Source organism: Oxyura jamaicensis, chromosome 6 (genome assembly GCF_011077185.1).
Source record: "Oxyura jamaicensis isolate SHBP4307 breed ruddy duck chromosome 6, BPBGC_Ojam_1.0, whole genome shotgun sequence".
In the NCBI taxonomy this organism is placed as follows: Eukaryota; Metazoa; Chordata; class Aves; order Anseriformes; family Anatidae; genus Oxyura; species Oxyura jamaicensis.
Genome location: NC_048898.1, coordinates 11,532,737 through 11,555,919, shown reverse-complemented (window position 1 = coordinate 11,555,919; position 23,183 = coordinate 11,532,737). Strand labels below are relative to the sequence as shown.

At 41.5% G+C, this 23,183-nt stretch overlaps 1 long non-coding RNA gene across 2 annotated transcripts in view; it reads left to right on the top strand.

Annotated features, from left to right (window-relative positions):
• Positions 1 to 407: 407 nt before the first annotated feature.
• The window catches only part of LOC118169405, a 161,141-nt gene continuing 138,365 nt past the window's right edge, over positions 408 to 23,183 (top strand). Inside the window, exons 1-3 of one of the 2 annotated variants that reach the window (XR_004752075.1) lie at positions 408 to 709; positions 1,639 to 1,745; positions 19,788 to 19,851. This is a non-coding gene — a long non-coding RNA (uncharacterized LOC118169405). The remainder of the gene's footprint in view (positions 710 to 1,638; positions 1,746 to 19,787; positions 19,852 to 23,183) is intronic. The other variant, XR_004752074.1, reaches the window with a different exon arrangement.

Below are 23,183 nucleotides of genomic sequence, written 5' to 3'. Positions count from 1 at the left end.
TTTTGCCCTTGCCATTGACCTCATTTACAGAGATGAAAGGAGTGAAAACAATTAGCTCACCGGGAAATTCTATTATGTGGAAGGGAGGTGGATGTTTGATCGATACGCAAGGGTTATGGTCTCAGCTGGAAGGGCAGATTTTTGTCTCCCAGATGGAGCGATGCCCGTTAGTCTCAGGCGGCTTTGCAAGTAAGAACAATAGCGATCCAATCTTTTGCTCCTGGAAAACTGAAAGATACCACTTTAATCTTCTCAAGCAGTGAACTGGAGTAGCTATTAAACCTAATTCATCATGTTGTTATAGGGGGAAAAGGGCTTGTTAGGGAAATGTGTTCTTTATTTAACTGTGACTAGCTGTGTAAAGCAGGACCCTCCCAGCCGCTTACTCCCCCAGCCCAGAAGCTGTTTCTCCCTGACTGTTTCACAACATCACACAACTTGCTCCATTCACACCCATAATACGGTCTCTGAGAGCCTGCCTTGTTGCTTCACCTCGCTGACTTTGACCACACAGCCAAGCTTTGGGCTGGAGCGTATGCTGGTCACACGTACGCAGCGTGCCCTGCTGAGGACAGTCTGTGCCACTGGGGTTTCAGCTGTGACTCCAAAGCAGCCGCTCTGCTAAATTGGAGAGGTGAAATAGATCTGGCTGCTCTTGAATTTTAATGTCGTCATTGAAACAAATGAGCATATACTAAGAGAGGCAAGGGTAAGTGGACTTTTGCCTCTGAAACTACTAGAAGCAGGTTTTTTTTTTTTTTGACCAACATGGAAAAGTATTAGTTTATGTTATTTAAGATTTATTATTACGAAATGACAGAGATGCTGGTATTTCAGGGTTCAAGGTTTAATTTCAAGCAAGTGTTGATAAGCTTTAGAGAGGTATGGCTAATTTCCAGTAAACCTAAAAGCATAAACTAACACTGTTAATGGTGGAAAGTTCTTACACCTCTGCTAATGCCCTCTAACATTCACTTATTATTTTCATGCCACTACTTGCCTTTTGGAATGGATAATTTGCCATACTGAGTAAAGCAATTTGTCTGCTTAGCCTCCTATTTTCCTTCCAGCCATAGCTCATGTGGAAAGCTAATATATTTTGCATTTTTATTCTACCTACACTCTAAGACTCTCAATGTTTTTCACTTGTTATGGGTTAGCATAAGAAGCCTTTAAGCTACTCTGATAACAGGAAGATCATAAATTATCTCCATTTGCCAAGGTAGGAAATAAAGCAACGGAGTGACAATGTGTTCTAGCATTCCTGGGACTGGATTTAGATCACTCTAGCTCTGTGACACTAAGCGCTACTTCCATATATCTTTATCCTATCTGTTAAAATATGCACTTTTTTGTTTGTTTTAATCACGGTGATTTAACTTCATTTTGGCAAGTCTTGTGCCACTTTGTGTATCTTTTTTGTTTTTAGTGTGCAACTGGGCCACCCACAAATGTTTTATTTGCCTTCTTTTATTGTTTCACCCAAGGAGGCTCTGTGTATTCCTGGCAGTTCCTTGGTTCCCCTCCCTCTGTTAGGCTAGCTAGACCCAGGAAAATTTTCTAGGCCTCTGTGGTGTTACAGATGAGGCACAGGCTTTTCTGATTAAGGTGACTGGCCAGTTACCACTTGTTTTGCAGGTGTTTCAGCCTCTAAGCTGCCATACCTCAGGTGGCTGAAGCTGCTCTATTGGAAGGTAGAGGACAGAAGGGGAAGCTGCCAGAGCTGGAGAACACGGTGAAACTCGGTAAATGAGAAGGATCCTTTGTTCTACTGACTCTTCAGTGTTTGTGGGCTCCTCCTTAGGAACCGCCGGTTAATGTAAGAAAAAGGCTTTCTGAGCTATGCATGCTGTTCTGAATTTTGTATCAATCCTGGTACTTGGTAGCTGTGGAGCTAGGGGATGGTGGCCTGGGCTGGTTTGCTGATGGCACTGCTCCCTGAGCCTTGTGTCTCAGCTGTCTGCATGTCCCTGGGTGGGTGGTGAGGGCTGGGGCACCACATCCTGCATGCTGTGCCCCTGGGAGCCCCTCAGGGGCCCTGGCTGGGGCTTGTAGCTTCTGTCCATTTTTCTTTGTCCCTCACCCCTGGAGCTTTGTGCTGTCAGTTTTCAAGAAGATAAATGGCAATGCAGAGCTGCATGCCCGCAGCGATAGTGGTAACTTGCTTCTGCTAAAAGGAATGCTTCCACAGGGAGGCGGGGCTGGACCCTGCCTGACTCCCTTCTGCCTGTCAACATAGGTCAGGCATTTGACTTCCACTGCTGTGTGGTTGGTCGTTTCGTTGTTTGGAGTTGCAAAATAATCTATTGCTCAACACAGCAATATAGATTCCCATGCATTGTTTTTGGGGTAGCAAAATTTTCTGTTCACGCTAAAAAAGTTGTTTTTCTTGCTTAGACTGTATAACACAAGGTATCTTCAACCTAGCAAACAGCAGGGCTTCCTAAGGTGTGTGCTGGGCATCATCTGGGCAAGCTTTCATTTGTGGTGTTCCCCCAGCTGTAACAAGGGGACAGTGATGAGCTGATGTGCAAACTGACCTGAGAAAGTAGGGAAGGAGATGGGTCTGTAACGGTTATTTATCTGTCAAGCCAAGGCCACTTTCATCTTTTCTTGTGGAGTACTGGTGCTCAGTGCTGTATAAAGTGAAGCTACAGCAGCAGAGGAGCAGAAAAGAGATGACAGTCTAGGCAGAAGCATGTATGCTGATTTTGAATGAGGGTGCTTGTCACGGATCATGCCCAGGAGGACTGTAACTGTTGTCAAAAAGCAGAGCGTGCATGAGGCAATGTTCTTGGTTTCAAGAACGAGCACCGTGTCGGGGTCGGTAATAAGCAGGTTACAATAGTGCACAGCTCTTGCAGTGCTGAGATACAAACAAAGGTCTGATCCAGCTGAGCAGCCTTTCTGCAAGACTGGTACTTGGAAATGTGGGTGACCTTGGAAACAGAAGGGCTCTCCCTCCAAGAGGGCTGCTCAGAAAGCCTTGCAGTATTGCAGGAGAGGCATTTTGCAATATACCAGGTGGTGAGGATCAGCACAGGCTGGGATCAGTGCAATCTGGAATACCAGGTGGCATGCTAAAGCCTGGTGCCAGCGCAGACTTGCTATCATTCTCATCATATAATTCATTGGTGATCTTGCTAATTTGAAATCAGATCTGCAATTTGTATTGACTTAAATATGTTCTGCCAAATGAGTGGTAGTGTGAAAATCTAGCATTAATTGTGTGTGAAGACACAATTGAAGCCATCATTAAAGCAAGTATAGCTCACTTTAAAGAAGTGTTTTTCACCTTTATCTCCTCTTTTTCCTCACTCCCTGTTCTCTCCATCACCATTATCTTTATAGTGTGACACTTAACAAAAACAGTAGGGCTGTTGCATTGGCAGCCATGCAAAGGTACCAGTCAGGCCTGGATGGGGCTACTGAAATACTCTGGGTCACAGCTGGGCTATGGCTGCTCACCACTGCCCTTCTGGTGCTCCAGATCTTTTTCTGAATGTACGTAATGGCATTGCCCCGTGGGAGCTGGTTCAGTGACCTTTTGATGGTTGTCAGTGTGTGGTTTATTCTCACTTCTCACACAGTTGCTGGAGCAAATGTCTCTGGCACAGTTTACAGGTAAGAATGCACTGCAGATGAATCAGATGTGATGGGGCTGCTGCAGTCTGGAAGGATGAGTGCATGGCAATCTTTAAAGCCAGATAACTTCTTAGATTTGACTCGTGATGTGGCCAAACAAAGTGAGATGCTTAGTTTAAAATGGGGCTACGCTCTTTTTCTATCAATTTTGGAGGAAAAGCAATAGCTTTTAAAAATGTGGGTTTATCTATGAAAGAACAAGCACTGAATTGAAACAGTGTGAAGAAAACAGTAGTGTTTGCAAGCTGTCAGAGGAGCTTGCCTCCTTATTGATCCTCAGGCTTAACAGAATGTGACAACCTACAGCAACAAAAGTGAACAAGCATGGAAGAATATACAACGCCTGATTAAAAATTTATTAAACTGAACTCCAAAACCTCTGAAGGATATTCATGTCAGGATTTTTTATTTTATTTTTTTTAGCAGTATTGCTAAACAATCTGGAGTGAATTAGGCCCCTGCAATTGGAAATTTAATTTGGGGTCATCTTTAAATGAACTCTAAAAGCATTAGACTCTGTTTGGCCAGGATCTTTTGCTTTGGGCCTAAGCCCAGCTTGTCATCTCCAAATCAATTCCAAGGTTCCTTTCTAGCCCAAGCTACTATTGATTTTCTTTTTTCTTTTAACAGAAATTCATCTCTATGGTGATCACATTATATATCTTGGCCAGTAAATCAGTAAAGCCGATTTCAGACTAAGAGGAGGTGATGTACAAGGAAGTGCTGTTGCTTACATTTAGCAGTGGCACAGCAGCTGGTGTGTGTGTCCAGATTGACCAATGTCCTCCCAAGGCCAGTGTTTGGGCTCACAAGGCTGTGGCTGATCAGAATTTGTGCAAAAAAGAGCTCATGTATATATGCATAGACACCTTAAGCACCTGCCCTTCTTAATCTTGAGTCTTAGAGATGGGCTGTTTTGCCTTTGGTTTGATCTGGAAGTAGAGTGTGGCCTGGGGAAAGGACACTGCATCTTGCAGGGTTTTGCTTCTGTTGAGCTGTTATCAGAGGTGCTGGGGTGTGTGTTGTCACCTCTGTGGTGACCAGCTGTGACACATTTCACAGGAGCTCTTCAAGCTCTTTTTTTTTTTTTTTTTTTTTTTTTTTACTCAGTTTTGGCTGGTCCTTCTATGTCATGTTTTGACAAAAGTCCTGTTTGATTCATTTGCAAGTGTTTTTGCATGAGGAGTGAATGTGAGGTGGCAAAGAGCATTTTGATACTGTACTGAAGGTAGCAGTACACGTAAAATATTTCCTTTCAAGAACTGCTTGCTGCTCATGAGCAAGAAGATCATACAAGGCAACATACAGCCACAGTGAGCTGGTTTCCCACTTGAACAGTTCTTATTTTTTAAAACATGTTGTTCTGAAGAGAGTGTGTTTGCAGAGTGGAAAACTAAAGGTGTTAGTGTAATATGAATTCTTATAGGCTAACTTAAAACATGTAAAGCAACAGATTTATTTTATTTTTTCCAGGTGAAACATGGTCTTTTTCTAGTGTAAATTTTCATGGGAGTCCAGTGGAAAACAAGTGGTGTGAACATAGTTTGAGTCAAGGCATAGCAAATAACAAATCTATCTAAATAAAGACCAGGTGGCAATACAAGCCAAAGCAATGGTGTCCTGTGTGCTACTAACTTAGTTAGTGCAGTTACCAATAATTACCACATCCTTAAATGACCATATTGTATTCAGTAATGTCAGTAAGGTCAATTCACAGTCATAGGATAAAAGGGGATACTCCAATAGCTCTTAATATGCATCAAAATGAGAAGATTGATATTGACAAGGTGACCTCCGCTCCAAAGGGGCAGTTTATTTTGAATGCCTGTAGTTTTTCTTGTTTATGATTGACAACCTCGATGGTATGACTATTTTCATTGTTTTTTCCTAAAGGAGCCGCACAGTTTGTGCTAGCTATTTTGAATGATCCAGCAATAGCACAAGTTAAAAAAGGCTAGTAAGATTTTTCTGTACAAAGTTGCTACACCCCAGTGCCCAATGTCCCCCCAGTGCCCTTTGATCGTTCTCTGAATGACCCCAGCTCTGTGTTAATGTCTGGCATGCAGTTCCGCAATTAAAATGTGTGGCCTGACATCAGTTCCGAATTTGTCTTTCCTTCAATTTTTCATGTCCACCCAATTCATTCTTTCGTCCCCTTAACCTTCTCTGCGTCAGACAACTGCGTTTTATTCTTTGGTTGCTATCTGTGGAAAGTTTACATGCAATTTACTTTTTCAGTTCTGTTTTCTTTTTCTCTCTTTTTCTCCCCTATCTTTTACATTTTTACTGAGTTTTTTTTTTTTTTTTTTTTACTGAAAATGAATTTAATTGATCTTCTGTAAAATATGGAGCTATTCACACTCTTCTACTCCACAGAAGTAAAGTGATCTTTCTAAGATATATTTTGCTACTTTGGAGGAGAAGCTATGCTGAACGATGTTAAATAAAAATTGCCTGTAATGCACAGATCTGTATTTACTAGTGGGGGGAAAACATTCATTTTAAAGGCAGCTAGTAAGCAAAGAAATGCAATATTTGTAAATACTTGAAGGCTGACTAGCAAAATTCTTCTTGAAAGCATTAACCACTGTTTTATGCTCGGAATTACGTGTGCTGTAAAATTTTTGCAAGAACAGCTGTGCTCTTTTCTGCTTGAAGAATGCCTAGGTGCATGCAAAGGTGTAGGTCGGGGTAGCTAAATGTAGGTCTTGAAGACTGTTCTCTGATTGTTTTGGGTGATGGGGAATTCGGGCTTAGTGAGCACCATTACTGTCAGAAGAAAAACTGTTTTAAATAAAAATATTTTTTTTAAAAAAGTGAGTATCTCTAGGATATGACTGTATTAGCTAAAAGGGGAGGCTATGACATTATGGCTTGAACAATCAATGCAACTGCTCTGAGAGGTGGATGAGAAAGGGAAGTTACGAAGCTGAGCAAGCTTGTGACAGAACAGAGGTTTCAGTAGAGGGCTCTTTAACCTAAGCTTCTTTGGAGGTTGAGCATACTTTCTACAGAATGCACTATGTATTGCACTATGTCTTCCTGAAGAATATGGTATCACAGCTTTAGGAAAGGATCTGCATTGGATAAAATAAATCGTGCAAACACAGTGGCACCTGCAGTCCCCTGTTCTTCTAAGCCTTTTGGTTTGCTAGGTGCATTATAAGCGTAAAGGATGACAGTTTCTGAGGAGACTAACTCTGTGGTTACTTGTTTTCTGTTCTTCCCACGCTCCCTCTTTTTCTTCTGGATGTTTGTTTTGCACCTCTGAACTCATGTCTGGTGCAGAAGTTTCTCCATTTGCCTTATGTGAATAGAGTCACTGCATTCATGTGGCAAAAGGGCATTCATTAGGAGAGAACTTGGAAGCAGGTCTGTAAGCGCAGTACCTGTGCTCTGAGATGGCAAGTGGCTTGACAACCCCAGAGCAAGCAGACAGGCACCTTGGACCCTCCTCCTTGTTCTCTGGTTGATGTCCCCTTCACCGCACCAAACCTCTGGTGGTCCTTGAGCAGCAGCACAGGGTGGTGGTTGATACCTCCTGTGTGTGTGTTGGGGCCGGGAATGATGCCTGCTTTGATGTGTAAGGTGAAGGAGCAGCTTATGCTTATTCCCGTGTCAGGATCTGCATTACACCTGCAGCTGTGTGTCCAAATGTGAAAGTTTGGAATAAGTATTAGAACAGATAAGTAGTAGGCAAACGTAACTCTTCTGTTTTGATACGTAATAATATTCTTTCTGACACTCAGGAAATGCTTTGCCTTACTAAAGTTTTTGTCAGGAGGAAGGAGGTAGTATTGCAACTAAATTTTCAGGCTAGCAATAACTGTCTTCTCTGATTTTCTGTTAGTCAAATCAGAGGCATGTTTGAAGTAGAAAAAAGGAAACAAAATTTTACCAGGAAAAAACCCTGATGTTTCAACCAACTCCTAAAAATAAGCTCAGAAACTGCACATTTGTAATAAGTTCACGTTGATTTTTTTCATAGATACAAAGATTTATTTTCTCTAGAGTGTAGTAAATCTGAAAATAGGAAAATAGGAAAATGGAAAGTGGAAAATAGGGCAGCATATGTTCAGCGGTTGCCTCTTGGGAAATGGCACTTGTGGAGAGATGGCCAGCCTAGAGACTTGCTCAGAAACTGAGCCTGAAACTCTTCTTCAGAAAAAGTTGTAAGGTTTAATTGCAATGGCAATGTTTTCAGTATTTAGACAAGTAAGCCCACCTGGCAGTTTCCTGAAGTCAGCTGTATATGGTGAGAGACGGTAAACTACTTGTGGAAACAGCACATCGTGACTTGCAACCGCATATACATACACACGTATGCATGTCTTGCTGTGAGCAGGGTGGACAGCCAGACAGCTCCAGAGCAGGATGAGAGGTGTGAGAGCAGAGTGTGAAAGAAATGGGGTCAAGGACTTTAGAGTGAGCAGAAGAGAGGTGTTTTTGTCAGGTCGGCTGAGAAATGGCTCTTAGTACAGAGGTGGCTTTGGCTGAGCAGATCGATGCTGTAGTGTTCGGTCACACTCTTCTGTTTGAAGGCACTTCTTTTATATTAACCTGGGCAACGTAGGTGTGGTAGCATGCTGCTCTCACTGATATCCGTTAAAAAGCATTTGCTTTAACCTCACACTCTTCATTGTCTTTGCAGGTTTTTAATTTGGGTTTTGAAGCGGTTTACTTCTGTATGTCTCAGGCTTCAGTGAACTCCTGTTCTACTCTCTGCTCTGTGGGCCAAGCTCTGGGAACAGAAAAATGTACAAGCCTTAGGCACCCACTTGTCTTACCTGGGATGACTGTTTCTCTGCAACAGGCCAAAAGAGCCAGGCAAATTTAGACAGTCCATAAAAAGAGCTTGAGAGGTTGATTGTATTATTCATTTATTTACTTTTGTTTGTGTGCACGTTGTGCTAAATCGTCTCCAGCTCCCTAAATTGTCTCCATTGCAAAATTTGTCACCAATAGATGTGATGCACTTAAAATGCACGGCTTGTTACAGGGCTTGACGCTAGGGATTGCATATGATATTCAGTCATGCTGTTGATCTCTCCTAACTCAGAATAGGCACAGGGAGATGACTGGATAACAGGTCTGCAGAGGGATGCTGAAAGGCAGCGGTGGACCTGAGCACTGATGGCCCTGGAGCAGGAGAGGGCTGGCTTGTGTGGGGTGTCTGGTATGTGTGCGCTGCTGATGTGGCATCCCCCAGCACTGCAGGGATGCACAGGCTGCCGCCCTGACCTATGGTTCTGGGTTATGTTACCTCACGTATTCCCTGGGATTGCTGCTCTTTCCAAATGACTTGCTCTGATTGTATCTACTTAATCCGGTTCTGCAGAAAGTACTACTGGTATCTTTTGCACCAATGGCAAAGCTCTTGTGAACAGTTACTCCTAAAGATAATGAACACTTGGTTTCTTTAAAACCCAAGTAATATCAAAACAAAAATACCTGAATTCCTTTTATTCAGGATACACAAGTGTTCAAGTGTTTACACTTTCTCTCTCTCTCTCTCTCTCTCTCTCTCTCTCTCTCTCTCTGTCTCTCTTTTTTTTTTCTTCCTGTTATCATCTGAACTTTGTTTTGTCAACTTTTTATTCCATGGCCTATACACAGTTTAACATCACAGATATCAAACAAGAAGAAAAGCTCTGAGCAGAAAGTATTGCCTGCTCCTAGGGGTCTGTATCTCTAAAGCTTTGCGAAGTCTTTTCGTTCATCAGTCAATGTGATTTGTAGACAGCAGCTGCCACTGCCTCGGTACTTCTGCTGTTGGCTGTCCCACCTGGGCAGGGGCCATCAGCAGAAATGGCTTCTGCAGCGCAGGGCTGGCACTGCTGAGTGTCACCTCGGGCAGAGGCTGCTGCACACTTTTGAGAATTTGCCTGGTTCTTCCTCCACTGCCCTCAGTGAATTCCTGGAGCACAGGGAAAGGGCAGCAAGGGGCACAAAGTCCATGTTTTTCAGCAGTGAAGTTATTGTTACAGTTTTAGTGTAATCCCAGGCTGCTTTGATAAACTCTCCTCTGAGGGTAGAGAAAATGACTATGACAAGGCAAGCATGCTGCTTTGGTTAAGATCTTTTTTCCCCCTCGGTATTAAGGAAGGGGGGAGTGCTGTTGATTTATTTCAATTTTTTGACTCTGTCATGAACTGAAATCCTGAATGCTCTTTCCCCTGTGACCCTGCAAGTGGGAATGTTAGGCAGGTTGAAGGCTGGAAGCACGCAGAGTGAACAGGCAGTGGTGTTTTGCTTTGTGCGGTGCTGTACCTCTAACCCCACTGTCAGCCTGTTGCTGACAGCAACAAGGACCTGGGTTGAATTTTAGGGGTCAGTAATGAACATTGGTTTAAGCTCCCACCTGGAAAAACTTAAGCTAATTGTCGTAGTGGTGAACAAGTTGCTCTTTGCCAAATAACTTAATAAAGCGGTGCCTTACTGCAGGGAGAAAAAGAGAGGGCATCAGGAAGGAAAACAGCTTTGTACATACTTCAACAGGCTGCTTCTTTCACCAGGGCAGCCTGGGCTGCTCAACTCCATGTGGGCAGGGGGCAGTGCCAAGAGTGGTTACCTTTGCCCATGGTCTGCAGCACACGTGCAGAGCCCTTGTCTACAACAGAAAAATGGCTGCAGGTCAGCTTGTAACTATTGTTTTCAGGTCCTGTGAATCAGCCCTTCTCAAGATGAAAAAAAGTCAGGCTGACTTCTTTCTGGGAGCTGGAATTGTCTTGTGACCCACTGGCCACGGAGAAGATCTATAAGTGTTCATGCAGAATTATGCATGCAAGTAACTTATTTTTTTGGGTAACACTATGGTATACTGCGTTCTCTTGAACAGGCACATGGGCGAGGTGTTTTCATTTTGTGATGTGGGGCTTTTTACATTTAGCTTGTTACCACTCTCTTTTTTTTTTTAATTACTTGTGAGTCATGAAACCAGAGCGTCTAGCCACTCAAGTGTGTCTTTGGTCAGCTGGGTTGAAGTGCAAAAGGGGCTGACTGAAGTAATCTTCTGGTCCCATGCTCTGGGAAGAAAACTTTTTGTGAAAGGGCATCAGGTAGGTATGAAGAATGGCAGGAAGGAGCAGCTGAGCCTGCTTCATGCCACAGGCAAGCCCTCAAGTGCAGGCTGCTCCTAGCTGTGCCTGGCTTCCACCTCACACAGTTGGCTCCTGCTGGCATCGGCCACTGTACTAGGATGTTACGGGTTTTACTGATTGTGGGGCATGATTCTTATTTGTTATGTCACTGGAGAAGTGGTAGGGATGTACTTAATTATCACAAATGCTACTGAAGTAAAATAGTGTCGGAATATTTCTATTGTCTAAAACAGATGGTGATGCTGAAGGAAGCCCATAAGATCCCTCCGTTCTAGCATTTTCTTAATGTTTGTTGTTGTTGTTCTGAGACATGATGGGTTTAATCTTTCCAATTTTGATTAAAAAATCCAAGACTGATTTCTTTCAATACAGCTCACAAAAATATGGGCAGCAAGGGTCAGAAAAGTGGAAAACACTTGAACTATATCAACTGCTGAAATTTTTCAGTCTCTAGGATCTCATTATAATTTCATTTCTGCATTCAAATAGCACATATATATATATTTAAACATTCTAGCTAGGGGAAGTTAGATTGTTCGTTCTTAGTTTTCAGTAGATTTGCACAGAGTATGGTTGTATGTTGGTGACAAATACTATAAAAAGGAATGGAATAAAGATGTGCTTTACACTGGCAACTAAATGTGAGATTCCTACAAATTCATAGTTCGAGTATATTGACGAAATTGTTCTTGAATGGTAGGAAGAGCAATATTGCTCTTTTTTTTCTGATTTAGCTGAGAAAATCTGACATTACAGGGCTGGAGATGGAAAGCATTTTACAAAGGTATTCTGTTCATGCTTGTGGATTTAAGCATACACTTCATAGGTTTTTGAAGTTGATGATGTGTGTCTGGAGAAGTGGGCTTCAGACTGCGAGGTTCTTGCTGCTGTTCTTTAGGTGCACACAGCTAACTCATACCGAGTGTGTATTCTCTTAGTGCTGCTGACACATGCGTCTCTAAGTCATAGTGCGTCCCTGTCTGAGGCTAGTCTTGTCCACTGAGGACATGCTGCATTTCATCTTTTTTCTTCATACCAAATTTATAGCAGGAAAATGCTCCCTGTTCTTTCTTTGTTCTGTTTGGCTTTTTTTTTTTTTTTTTTTTTTTTTTTTTCCTGCCTATGGCAAACTGGACACCACGCATGAGAACTGTGGTAAGTGCTTGCTAATTCAGGTAGACGCCAGGTACAATAGGTGACTCTGGCATCAGTTAATTACCATAATTCTTCCTGATGAAGAATTTTTGCTCTAGCAAACTTCTTGATAGTCAGATTCTTCAGCCCTATAAACATAGCTATAAGCATAGCATTCTGATACTGAGGAGAAACTTTCTTAAAAAGGAAAAGTATAGATTCTGGATTATAGGCAGGTACTAAAAATGACACTCATTTTCTAAAGTTCATAGCAGGAATATTTTCCAGGGCACCTGAGAGGTTTCTTTTTTGAGCTTATGTTTCAAAACTGATAAAACTTGGATGGTTTGTTCTTGCTGCAGTATTAATTTCATTTATAGGGAAAGCCAAGATATCAAATATTGACCTGACCTAGAGAAAATATTTACATTCGAACTAGAAACATTACTGGCGGAGGTGCCAGGACAAGAACAGGAATCCCTTACCGAGGGTGCACTGAGAACTTAGCTTGAGGCTAACACAAAGAGATAGGTTGTTGGGGTTAATACTAGCTGGGGAAAGCCTCAGCAAAACCAGAAGGGAAGCGGATTCTGAATGTCTTCCTAAATGTCATTAGGCTTTTGGGATCTAGGCTCTGCTTTATAACCCATTGCAGAATGATTGATAGTCTCCTAGTCTCCTTTTTCCCCTTTGAAAACTGTAAGCCACCTGCATTGCTTTCAGAAAGCAAGATATGACCCATCTCATGTACAGTTTGTTACACCTAACTAGCTTCCTCACGTATGCCTATCATTGCGACCAGTGAAGTTCTAGAGGATTCTGTAACTGCATGTGTTAGACTTGTAGTGTTAAAACACTTGATGATTTCTAGTGTGTGGCTTTTTTATTTTTTATTTTTTTCCTTCTCCTCCAAATTATGTCAATATTCCAGGTTCTCCTGCTATTGGATATTTGGGTAACTATTGGAAATTTTTATTTTACCTTGAACTGATCTTCAAAAGGATGTAGGAGGCACCTTGGGTCTCCTTAAAGGACTGAATAGAGGGTGATGGTTGTTACTGCTTGTCACAGTACTTTCTGCAGGATTAAACCAAGTGAATAATGTCAGGCATCAGCTATGAAGCTATTGAAAACAGCACCAGGTGAAGATGGTTTCATACCCCTGTGAAAGGGGAAATTTCTGGAGATGGGACGGTCTGGATGCTACTCCTTGCTTTGTCAGTATGACCAGGGGTGTTCGGCTTCTTGAATTAATTTCTCGCTGTCTGCATGCTCGCTTTTTGTTCCTCACCATGCATGTGTGGGACAGCTAGTGAGCCAGGTCCTGGGGTTTGTCTTCTTTCTACTTCAACTTTTCAGAAGGGCTGAAACATTGGACGTCTTCTGTCCATTTTGTTACTAAACTGAAAGCAACATGAAATGGCTAATAGTACTATGCACATATTGCGTTCCAAGATCTTACAGCTACCAATTACTTGTAATGCAGTAATTACTAAGTAAAACTGATCTGCCTGAGGTCACAAAGCCAGTAATAGGGTATGTCTCTCCTGACTACAGGTCCAGTGATGCAGCTGTTAATTCACAAAGTGTCTGCTTTGAGTTCATTAAAGATCTTCTCCCACAGCCCTGCCTCCCTCAGCAGCCAAAAATTCTCCTTTTAGTAGAAGAAAGGAGCTTCCTTTGGGACTCTGATTGCCCCCACAGTGGAAGAAGTTCTCCAGCTGAGAGTGTGCGCTATCTTTTGAAGTGCTGTTAGCCCTTTTTGACCTGAGAAATGAGAAGGGAACCAAACTCTTGTATCGAAATTTGAAATGTGTGTAATGTAGCCAGGGTATGTGCGCTAGATGCCTCTTTCACAATGTCAGAGTGCTGCAGCTGATGTGTGTTAGAAGTTCTCAGAGATGAAAACTTGGTATATTGTAACGGAGAGGATGCCCACTCCCCCTTCTAAGCCAACTAAACTTTTAAATAGAACTACAGAATAGGAAAATGGGAGTCATTTATTATTATTATTATTTTTTAAAGAATAATAGATTTTATTTATATGATTCCAACATGAGGGCTAATTCGCTTGGCAAGTGGTTCCAACTCTTATGTACCAATTCTAATGCGGGTGGCTAAGAAATTGAGATATGCATACCTTCAGAAGAGACCAAACATACTTCTCTACATCCCAGGACACTCAGAACATGAGTTGGCATGTGATTTGATGACAAACTGGATTATACTGGCAGCTTGCTTCAGATAATACAAGTTCAGAACTATTTAAATGAGTTCCTGCATATTAATTCATGTCCACACTTGGAATGCTTTGGAAAGTTATTTTGGAGGGAGTTGGGGCTATTGGAGTTGTTTGTTTCAGCATACGATGTTAACAAAAGCTAAACCCTGCATGTTTCTGGAAGAAGCCCTATTTATATGCTTTAAAATGCTTAAGACCTCCTTCTAGTATGATAGCTATACACTAAAAAGATTGTTAGCATTTTAGAAAATTAGTGTTAGATATGTTTACGTACTCAGCTTGACCACGGATCCTCTTGGACCATTTTGGAAATGTGACTTTAAGTTTCATGTTCTGTGATCTACTGAAAGCTTTAATTTCAACAATGAAAAATGGCCAGTTACTTCTAATAAGATCTATATGGATGCTCCTTTTCACTCCTTAGGATTGAATAATTGTTTTCTGAAAATCTTGAATGTTTTTTTCATATGAGTTCTCAGTCTAATGCTTTGAAAAGCTGCTACAGAAACTTGGTGTTACGAGTTAAGCTAGCTAAATAACTGGGGCTTTCTGCTGCCAGATTCAAGTCAATATTGCAGTATGGCATGTACACAAACATCGCAAGTGCTTGTAGTTGAAAGTGGCCAAGAAGTGGGAGAAAGGAAAGGAGAAAGAAGAGTAAATCCCCTCATTATTCCTGCAGATGTTTGAGCTATTGGAGACAATAGCACTTTAACAGACTGTTCTTCCCCTCCGTTCCAGGAGCGATGCCAGCACTCGCAGGAACAGGAAACTTGGCAGTCACAGGCGTCTCTTTTTATTAGTGTGCTGTGTCTCTTAAACTTTCTCTCACCTACCTCAGAGATCTGCAGAATGGAGGAGTTTCTTAGAAGTGAGAAACTATGGGTACCTTAGAAATCAGACTGAGTTAGAGCTATGCATCTTTCTACATATTGCTGCTCCTTCTTAAGGCATGCCCCATTATATGATGTATAATGTCAGGGCTTAGTGATGTGAAAGACTAAATGTAATTATCAAAAATATAAAGCCTGTCTTCTCCAGGTGCATCTAACACAGATACTATGGAATGCACAGGGAATGGCATTCAACTGCAAGTGATTCTTAATGATACTCATGTCTTTTTTTTCTTGCTAGTCATTTATTTATTTTTTAATTATATCTTCAAATTTTACACCCAAATTTTTAAGGGGGTAGCACTGTTCATAGGATGTCATGAGTTGTGTGTAGAACCTGTAGAAACCCAGCCCACATTAGGATCCAGTGGAATTCTGTCATATATTTATCCTACCTAGATGAAGGACTGAGACCCATGCTTAATTTCAAGCATGAGAATTAAAATATGCATATGGTTAGTGCTCGTGCTGAGCTGGAAACATGGAAGAATGATGCCAGAGTAATTTCTGTTGAGCACTTGTGTGCTTGCTTTGTGTACGATGTTACAAAAGGATGCTACAAAAGTGTCAGTTTATTGCTGACAATGATGATAACAGAAGATCATATGCCTTCTTCCTGGAACAATGTTAATCAAAGAGATCAATACAGCAAAGAATATGCACGTAGGAAATGTTGTCACACTGGCTCTAACTTCTGATGATGGACAGATTTCATTTTCTTGTGCATACTACTTGTACTTTTACTGACTTAAAGACAACAATGATCAAATTTCAGTGACATTACATAGTGAATGTCAAGTCCTGCTCTGGACTTTGAAATGCATATCTTTCTCTCTATGCATATATCCTCTTTGTGTATGAATATATGTATATATCAGAACATTCTATAGGTCTGTTTTTATGAATTTATCAACTCCATGTTGATTCACTATTTTTCCTTTATTTTTATTTTTTAAACAGAATGGCATGTTGACCTTACAAAAAGTATTCCTTTGAAAGGTCATCTTTAAGTAGGCTGCCAAGATTTTTATTTTTAGCATGGCGTGGTAAATAGGTTGGGGAAGGTACATCACAAAACTGTGGCCTTAAAGGGGAGGAAGAGGCACTTCTATCTGCAGCAATGATACCGCATCAAGGATGATGTACTTGGAAAAAGGATCCATTAAGAACAGCAATTCTGAGAGCCAAAACAAATGACAGGATATGTGAAGGATCAGTTGGATGGAGCATCTGTTACTAATACCGAACAGTGCTTTTTGAAGACAAATGTGAAGCATTAGCATGGTAGTGAGAATTAATTTTAAGGCTTTCTCGTGAAAGAGAGAATGAATGAGCTTCATGCTTTTCTTTATTTAGAAGTATTGTTTTCATTTCTTGCTTTATCTAAAGTCTGAACTCAAATTCAATTCTAAGCAGAGAAGGGATGCCTGGAACGCTGGCTCTTCCTGATCCCCTAGAGGACAGCATGTCTGGTGCAGCACAGCAGATTACTTTTTAAGGGGACTTAACTACATGCTTGATCAGGGAAATGCAGGCTGGCTAATGCTCATTTATTGAGTGGTAAGCAATGGAAAATTAGCAAGAAACTGTGGCACATTTTGAGGGCTTTATTGATCTGATTTCCCTGCAGAACATATTTCTCCATAAAAGCAATCTACCTGCTCTCAGGAACTAGGGTGCCTACACTGACGTTTAATTGAGTCTGGCAATCATGATAAATACAGATTGTGCTCAGGAGTCTTTCTCCGGTGGCACTAAAGAACAAATACTCCATAATCTCCTGCTTGTTCTCCCCCCCCTCCTCTGTATTTTTTTCTTTTGGTCATTACTGCTTTTCTATAGCAGATGCTGAGATTTGAAAGATTTATAGTGTACTTTTCTTCAAAATCTGCGATCACAATCCAATCCTTTTTTTTTGTTAGGACTTTCTTGATGGTTGACAGTGACTGTTGTGAATGTCACTATTTATAACTGTAGTGACCATTAAAGATTGAGTACATTTTGTATGGCTTTCCCTCGACTATAAATACAAGTTCACCAACAAAGATCAAGCACAAGAAGGTTTAAGCTCAGCTATACACTGTACAGATATTAGTTGCTACAGCCTGTGGTTGGATGATGACGCCTTATGCAACTTTATAGCAGCAGCTTTCATTGAGGGAGCTTGCACCACAGTGAAAAAGCAAATTTTATAAGTATGCTTCAGTATATGTATTTATAAACTTATTGTACTATATACTGACTACACTGTGATACCCTGAGCCTTTCTTTGGAGAGACGATGTGGCTGAATGGGTGCATCGCAACAAGGACCAAAGCCTGGGTTCCACTTCCTGCGTCAAGAAGCCTTTGTACCTCCCTCCCTCTCTTAGACTGTGTAAACTCAAACTGAGAAGGAAAGGTGCCTTCCTGTGTGCTGATACAGAGGAAGGAACAACAGGGATTTTTCTGGCCCACAACATAAGACTTCCCTACTACAAAGACGACTAATAAAAAAAGCATCTTCCTGCTTAACTTTAAGCCCTGTGTTACTGCAATACAGCTGCAGATCACATATGTTGCTCAAGGCTCTGGCTGTCCTGTGAAGTGAGCAGCAATTCCAGCTTGTTAACTTGTGAGTGGAAAGGTCATTTCATCTCTGTTTCTCATTAGATGGCAGGTAAATGGGAGAGCTGGGCTCCTGAGGTGTGACAGGAAAGACCAAGTAGTGCGTCTCAGCTGCTGGGCTGGCAGGCTGCTGTACGTGCGGACCTGCGGGCTGTGGGCATGGTGATTCTGATAGCTGCGAGATGGCCAGCTGTCAGGTGCACTGAAATCCCCGGTGATATCAACCCAAATGCGTTCTAGATTTTACTTATGAATTCAAATAATTTCAAGTCATATTAGTAAGAATAACTATAGGGGAAATACAGTGTTGTTTTCATTATCTACACATTCTTATTAGAATACGAGAAATGCCAACCTAAAGGACTAAATTTAAAGGTTCGTAAGAAGCTTGTGAGGTTCTTTCTTCTAATACCTCGCTTCAGCTAGTATCTGACAGTTGTTTTGCTAATCGGAGCTCCAGCAGACAAAGTATTTCTGAAAAATATATCATTGTTCATATTGATTTTTTTTTGTTGTTCCAGAAAGAGCAAGGATGGAGGAACTGTAGACTTTGAATATTAAAGCGATTTAGTTTGTATGGCTGAATGTAGTACAAAAACGTGCCTACTTATGCTGTCAAATTTTCAGTCTACCCCAAACAAATTTCAGGCTATGTAACCTAGCAGGGAATAGCTGCAGTACAGGAACAAGCAACACTTTCAAAGACATTAAAGCTGAAAGAGGGTGAGCTGCAGATCTTTCATTTCCATTAATTATTGGGCTTTAATATCAGCCACGTTAGAAAGTACTGTTAGGGACAGGTGTGTGTGCGTTAGCTTCAATTACAAAATCATAGTGGAATATCTACATTGATTTTTGATCTTAAAGCCCCAGAGTCCTTGTCCATGAGAGCAACGGGAAGATATCTCTGAGGAGAAGCAGACTTGGGTAGGGCAGCACCTACCTCTGCCCAGCTGCTGCTGGCAGGGGCCACCACCCGCCTCTGCATGTGGGACTGGTGGGAACAGAGCTTGGGCCAGCAAGGAGCCCCGAGTAGGCCTGGGTCAGCTCTGCTCTGCTTTCCTCTCCAGCAGGAGAGCCAGAAAGCAACGCTGTGCTTCTTACTGTTTTTCTCAGTCACTGGCTGTCCTGAAATGTGCTGCAGTGCTTGGGTACCAGAAGGGTGGATGAGTTTGGGGAACCATCAGTGGGATTTTGACTGGGAGCAGTCTTCTCACATGAAAACACCCATACCTGTATTTCTGTGTGTCCTAGGAACACTATTTTCTCATGTAGCAGCATGACTGACTCTGCTTTGGGATGCTTTCCCTTTGAACAGCTGTGTGCTTCTGAGGTCGGGATCACATCAGAAGGTATCGTCCAATTCCCAACAGGAAATACAGTATCAGGAGACCGTGTGGCAGGGCTCTGGTGCTTTTGGGCCCCTTTTCCAGGTGGCTTTGCAGTCTCTTCAAGTCCTAGCACACATCCATGTGATGGTGGCTGAAAGCTTGTTTGTTAATTGTCCAGGTTGTTTCTTATGTGACTAGTTCGGGGGTATTAGACTTGTCTGAGTGCTATATTCATCAAAACCTATTGGCTGAGCTCCGATGCGTGTATTACAGTTGCAAAAATAATTCCTTGGACAAAAGCATTAATGATTTCTGCTGCTTTGTAGAGCAGAGAAAGATGCAGTAGAAGAAAACCAGAGGCTGTTTTCTAGCACAGTTGTTGCACCTCAACCTTTTTAAAGGAGAGACTGTATTGTGAATCTTCTTAAACTAGGAAACCATCAGTGATGCCTTTCGTGTCCATTTCTGTTACTCCCACATTCTTTTTTGATTTTGTTTTTATTCTTGACTCTGCTTACAGGGCTTGTTCCTGTAAATCCTGGTGCTTCCACTGACTTCGCTAGAATACTCTGTATGGGAACTTTGCGGAATTGCAGCCTTTGCGTCTGCTGAATTATAAATGAAACAAATTGAAAATAGCAATCTTGCTTTTAAGCACTTCTCACACACTCATTTTTCTCTTTGGCTGCTGCTTGTGGTTAATTTTGCCACCAATTAGGGAATAAATGCAGGCAGCTAATATCAGATCACTTGTACACAGAGGGATGTAAGAGCTGAAAATTTCAGAATACGTATAACAACTCATCTAAGTATGTTCTTATTGCTTTATATTACAGTGACTAGAATAAAGAGACATGAAGGAAACACTTATTTCCTGGCTCAAGGAATCCTCTATGTAAGGTGTGTGTGTGTGTGTATTCTCTTCTAATTTCTTACAGTTGTTCTCTCATCCAGAGTTAATCGTATTGAAAGCTTAAGAAAAATGTTTCTCTGTCTCAACTTTTCCTCTTTCTGAATGTATTTGGATAAACTGGGTTTATCTGCTTATCCACTTTTGATACATGGGCTTTACAGCTCATAGAGATCAGGGAAAATATTTTAGCACTGTTTCAAACATCACTGAATATGGAAGATGTAGGGATTTGCTGGTTGTTAGGTGCTTAATTATTTTGAAACAAAGGCCCAAAGTACATCCTGAATTAATCTAATCCAATTTACTATCCCATAAGATACTGTTTTCAAACAAAAATGCCTAAGTTTGTTTTTAAGTAGCACAGGGAGAAAGCAGTTAAGTGTACTTATGCAAGATTTTTGTGAGGCAAAACCACTACTTTCCCAGCTGGAATCTGCTTTCAAAATATAAATTTATCAGAGAGATACAAAAAAGCATTTCTTGTTTGACAGCAGTAGCAAGCAGGGGGTCTCAGACCATTTGCTGGTGAACAAGATTACATATCATAAAGCTGTCATGAGTTGGCACTAATTTGACAGTTTGTTGGCTCAAGAGACTCCAGCACTGTGAATGCAGGGGATAGAAATGTCTCTGTGATGCCACGAGGTTCACGTGGAGGGCATTGATGAATGGCAGACAAATTGGATGCCTAAGTAAAGTTGTCTTGTGCTTGGGGGGGACACGTTAAACCCTACAAGTTTCAGTTGAAAAATGTGTGATGGAAGACAATGGGAAATGGAAGACTCCTTAAAAGTAGACATACATGGATTTTTGTTCTTGTAGGCCTCTTTGACGGGCTGATTTTAAGCGTCCTAATGTTGAGCTTGTCTGCACACACTCTCCCACTTAGCTGTTTCCCTTGGAGCCTTTTACACCAGTCAGAATTTATTAGCTATAAGCTCATAATCTTTGGCTAATATGCAGGCTACTTTTGGGTCTCAGAACAAGGAGAGTAAAAGAGTGCCTGGGAAATAAAGTACATCAATAGGCCTTAAGGACGCTATTCTGGGGAAAAAGCAAATGGGGAGAAAAAAAGGCGGATAAGAAACAAACGTCTTGTTAAAAAAAAAATACTTCTGGTTCTAACTGTATTTCAAAGATATTCATATTTCACATTCATGTTTCAAAAGCTATTATACTATTTCATCTCATTAGTGAATTAAGTCTAAAATACTGGCTAATGTATATGTTGCCATTTGCCCCAAAGGGTCCCATTTATATGACTTATTGTCTGCCTTGCTCGCTATTCCATGTGGAATACCAGGAACATCTCATCTGCCTTTCTTTTCTTCCCTTTTCAACCTACTTTAGATACAGAACTGCAGTTTATTTTTGAAAACCAAGAATAACCAAAGAAGCCCAGAATGACTATATAGCTTCTGTGTACCTTAACTACAGTTTTCCAGGTGATGTTTCACAGGTTTTCTGTGAGCTCAACACTTGAAATTGGATGTAATATAAATTTAGCAAGGCTGGAGATATATTTATCAAGCAAAGGTGATATGCCACAGCTTGGTCACTTTTCTTTGCATGCATTGATTTAAAAAAAAAACATGTTGTTGTTTCCCGTAGTTGTTCCGTCAGACAAGCAAGAAATGAAACTATTTTTCAAGAGTTGATACTGATTTTTTTTTTCTCACCGTCCTTGTGCTGTGCTCCTTTGAACATAATTTGCCTACAACCATTGAGCAAATAATCAGACTGCTCCACACTATCTGCTGCTGTAAATTAAATATTGACCAGATGTGCTGGTTTAACATCATAAACTTGCTCAGAGAACAAGACAAACTCATTTGTACGCTAAAGCTCACCCTTACCTAGATTAAGGCTCCTGTATAAAGTTTAGTAACATATGGACTTTTTTTTAGGCACAAACTTTGTGTGTACAACGTAAGTGATGTTTGACGTGCAAAGTAATTCTTAGCAAAGATGTATGCTTAGGTATCTGTATTACTCTGGTGGACCATAGCTTGATAAAATGTTTATTTTAATCTCTTAGAGACTTAGACTTACGTTGCTGAGATATTTCAAGGTCGGAGAGTGTGCTCACTTTCAAATGCAGTCAGTGTGAGCAACTGAATTTCAATAGTAAATCCATATGCTATTTCAGGAGCTGTTATGTAAGTGAAGCAAATGGAAAAACTGCTGGGTGACTGGTGAGGCCAAATGCAGATCTAGGGAAAGTTCACCTCCACTGAAACTGCTGAATCTTCTGTCTTAGCCAGAAATTTGGTATAAAATCCAGGCTGTGAGACTTGGAATCCAGAGAAGATGACGGAACTTAGAATCCAGAGAAGTTGAAAGGCACTTATGCAAACTTAGAAGCAAAGTAAATTGCCCAGTTTTACCTGTCCTTAGCTATTGACAGTAAAATGACAGGTACCCCGGCTAACCTGAGGAAAGGGTGGTTGGGAGTAGCTGTTGGGACCAAGCTATTGTTGGTCTGTGGTGGGAAGGTCTCCCTCCATACTGCTGGGGGGCTGCACATACATACGTGGATGGAAGTCTCAGCCCCATGCCCGGACCAGGAGGAAACCTCCAGCCCACCCTGGTGCACATGTGGGGCTGCCTGTGGCCAGGAAAGTTGTGTGCAGTGGTTATGGATTTTGTCCTTTTCTTCCAGTGTCTGATGTGTGTCTGATATACTGTGGAGAGGAACATGGAAAGTGCGGTTGTGCCTGTTCAGTGCCTAAGAGAATCTGTGTCTAAGGTGCATTGAGTTGCTACTAGGGTTAGGAAATAATGTTGGCCACATGCCAACAATTGGTCACTTGCTAGTGGTAGCATATAAATGGCACCCTGTGGAAAATGCCCGGTTACTTAAATGCTATGAGCCATAAAGGGCATAATAATCTGTTGTAGACAATGCGTGGGAAGTGGCATTCTTTTGGAAACCATCAGAGGATAAAAACCCTTGGTGCTTCTGAAAGGTGCAGAGCTGGGCTCAGGAGTACTTGCCACCTTCACAAACCTGACTTTGGGCTCTAACTTCTAAAGTAGTGCAGATCGGCAGCCAGACACTGGAATTGCCTCCAGATGGAGGCAGCTCTATAGTTTCATCTGCTTGGACAGGCATCTGGATCAAGACCTGAGGTGGTAGTGTCGCAGCTGGGTTACAGCAAACCATTTTCTAGACTGGTAAGAGACTCTTGCTTGGACAGTCCGTCTAGACACACAACTGGGACAAAATGTTAAGAAATAAAAAAACAAAACAGTGCTACTAAAGATGGTGAAGAAATGCTGAAAGGGCAGTGAATAAGCTTGAATATTCAGACTTAAA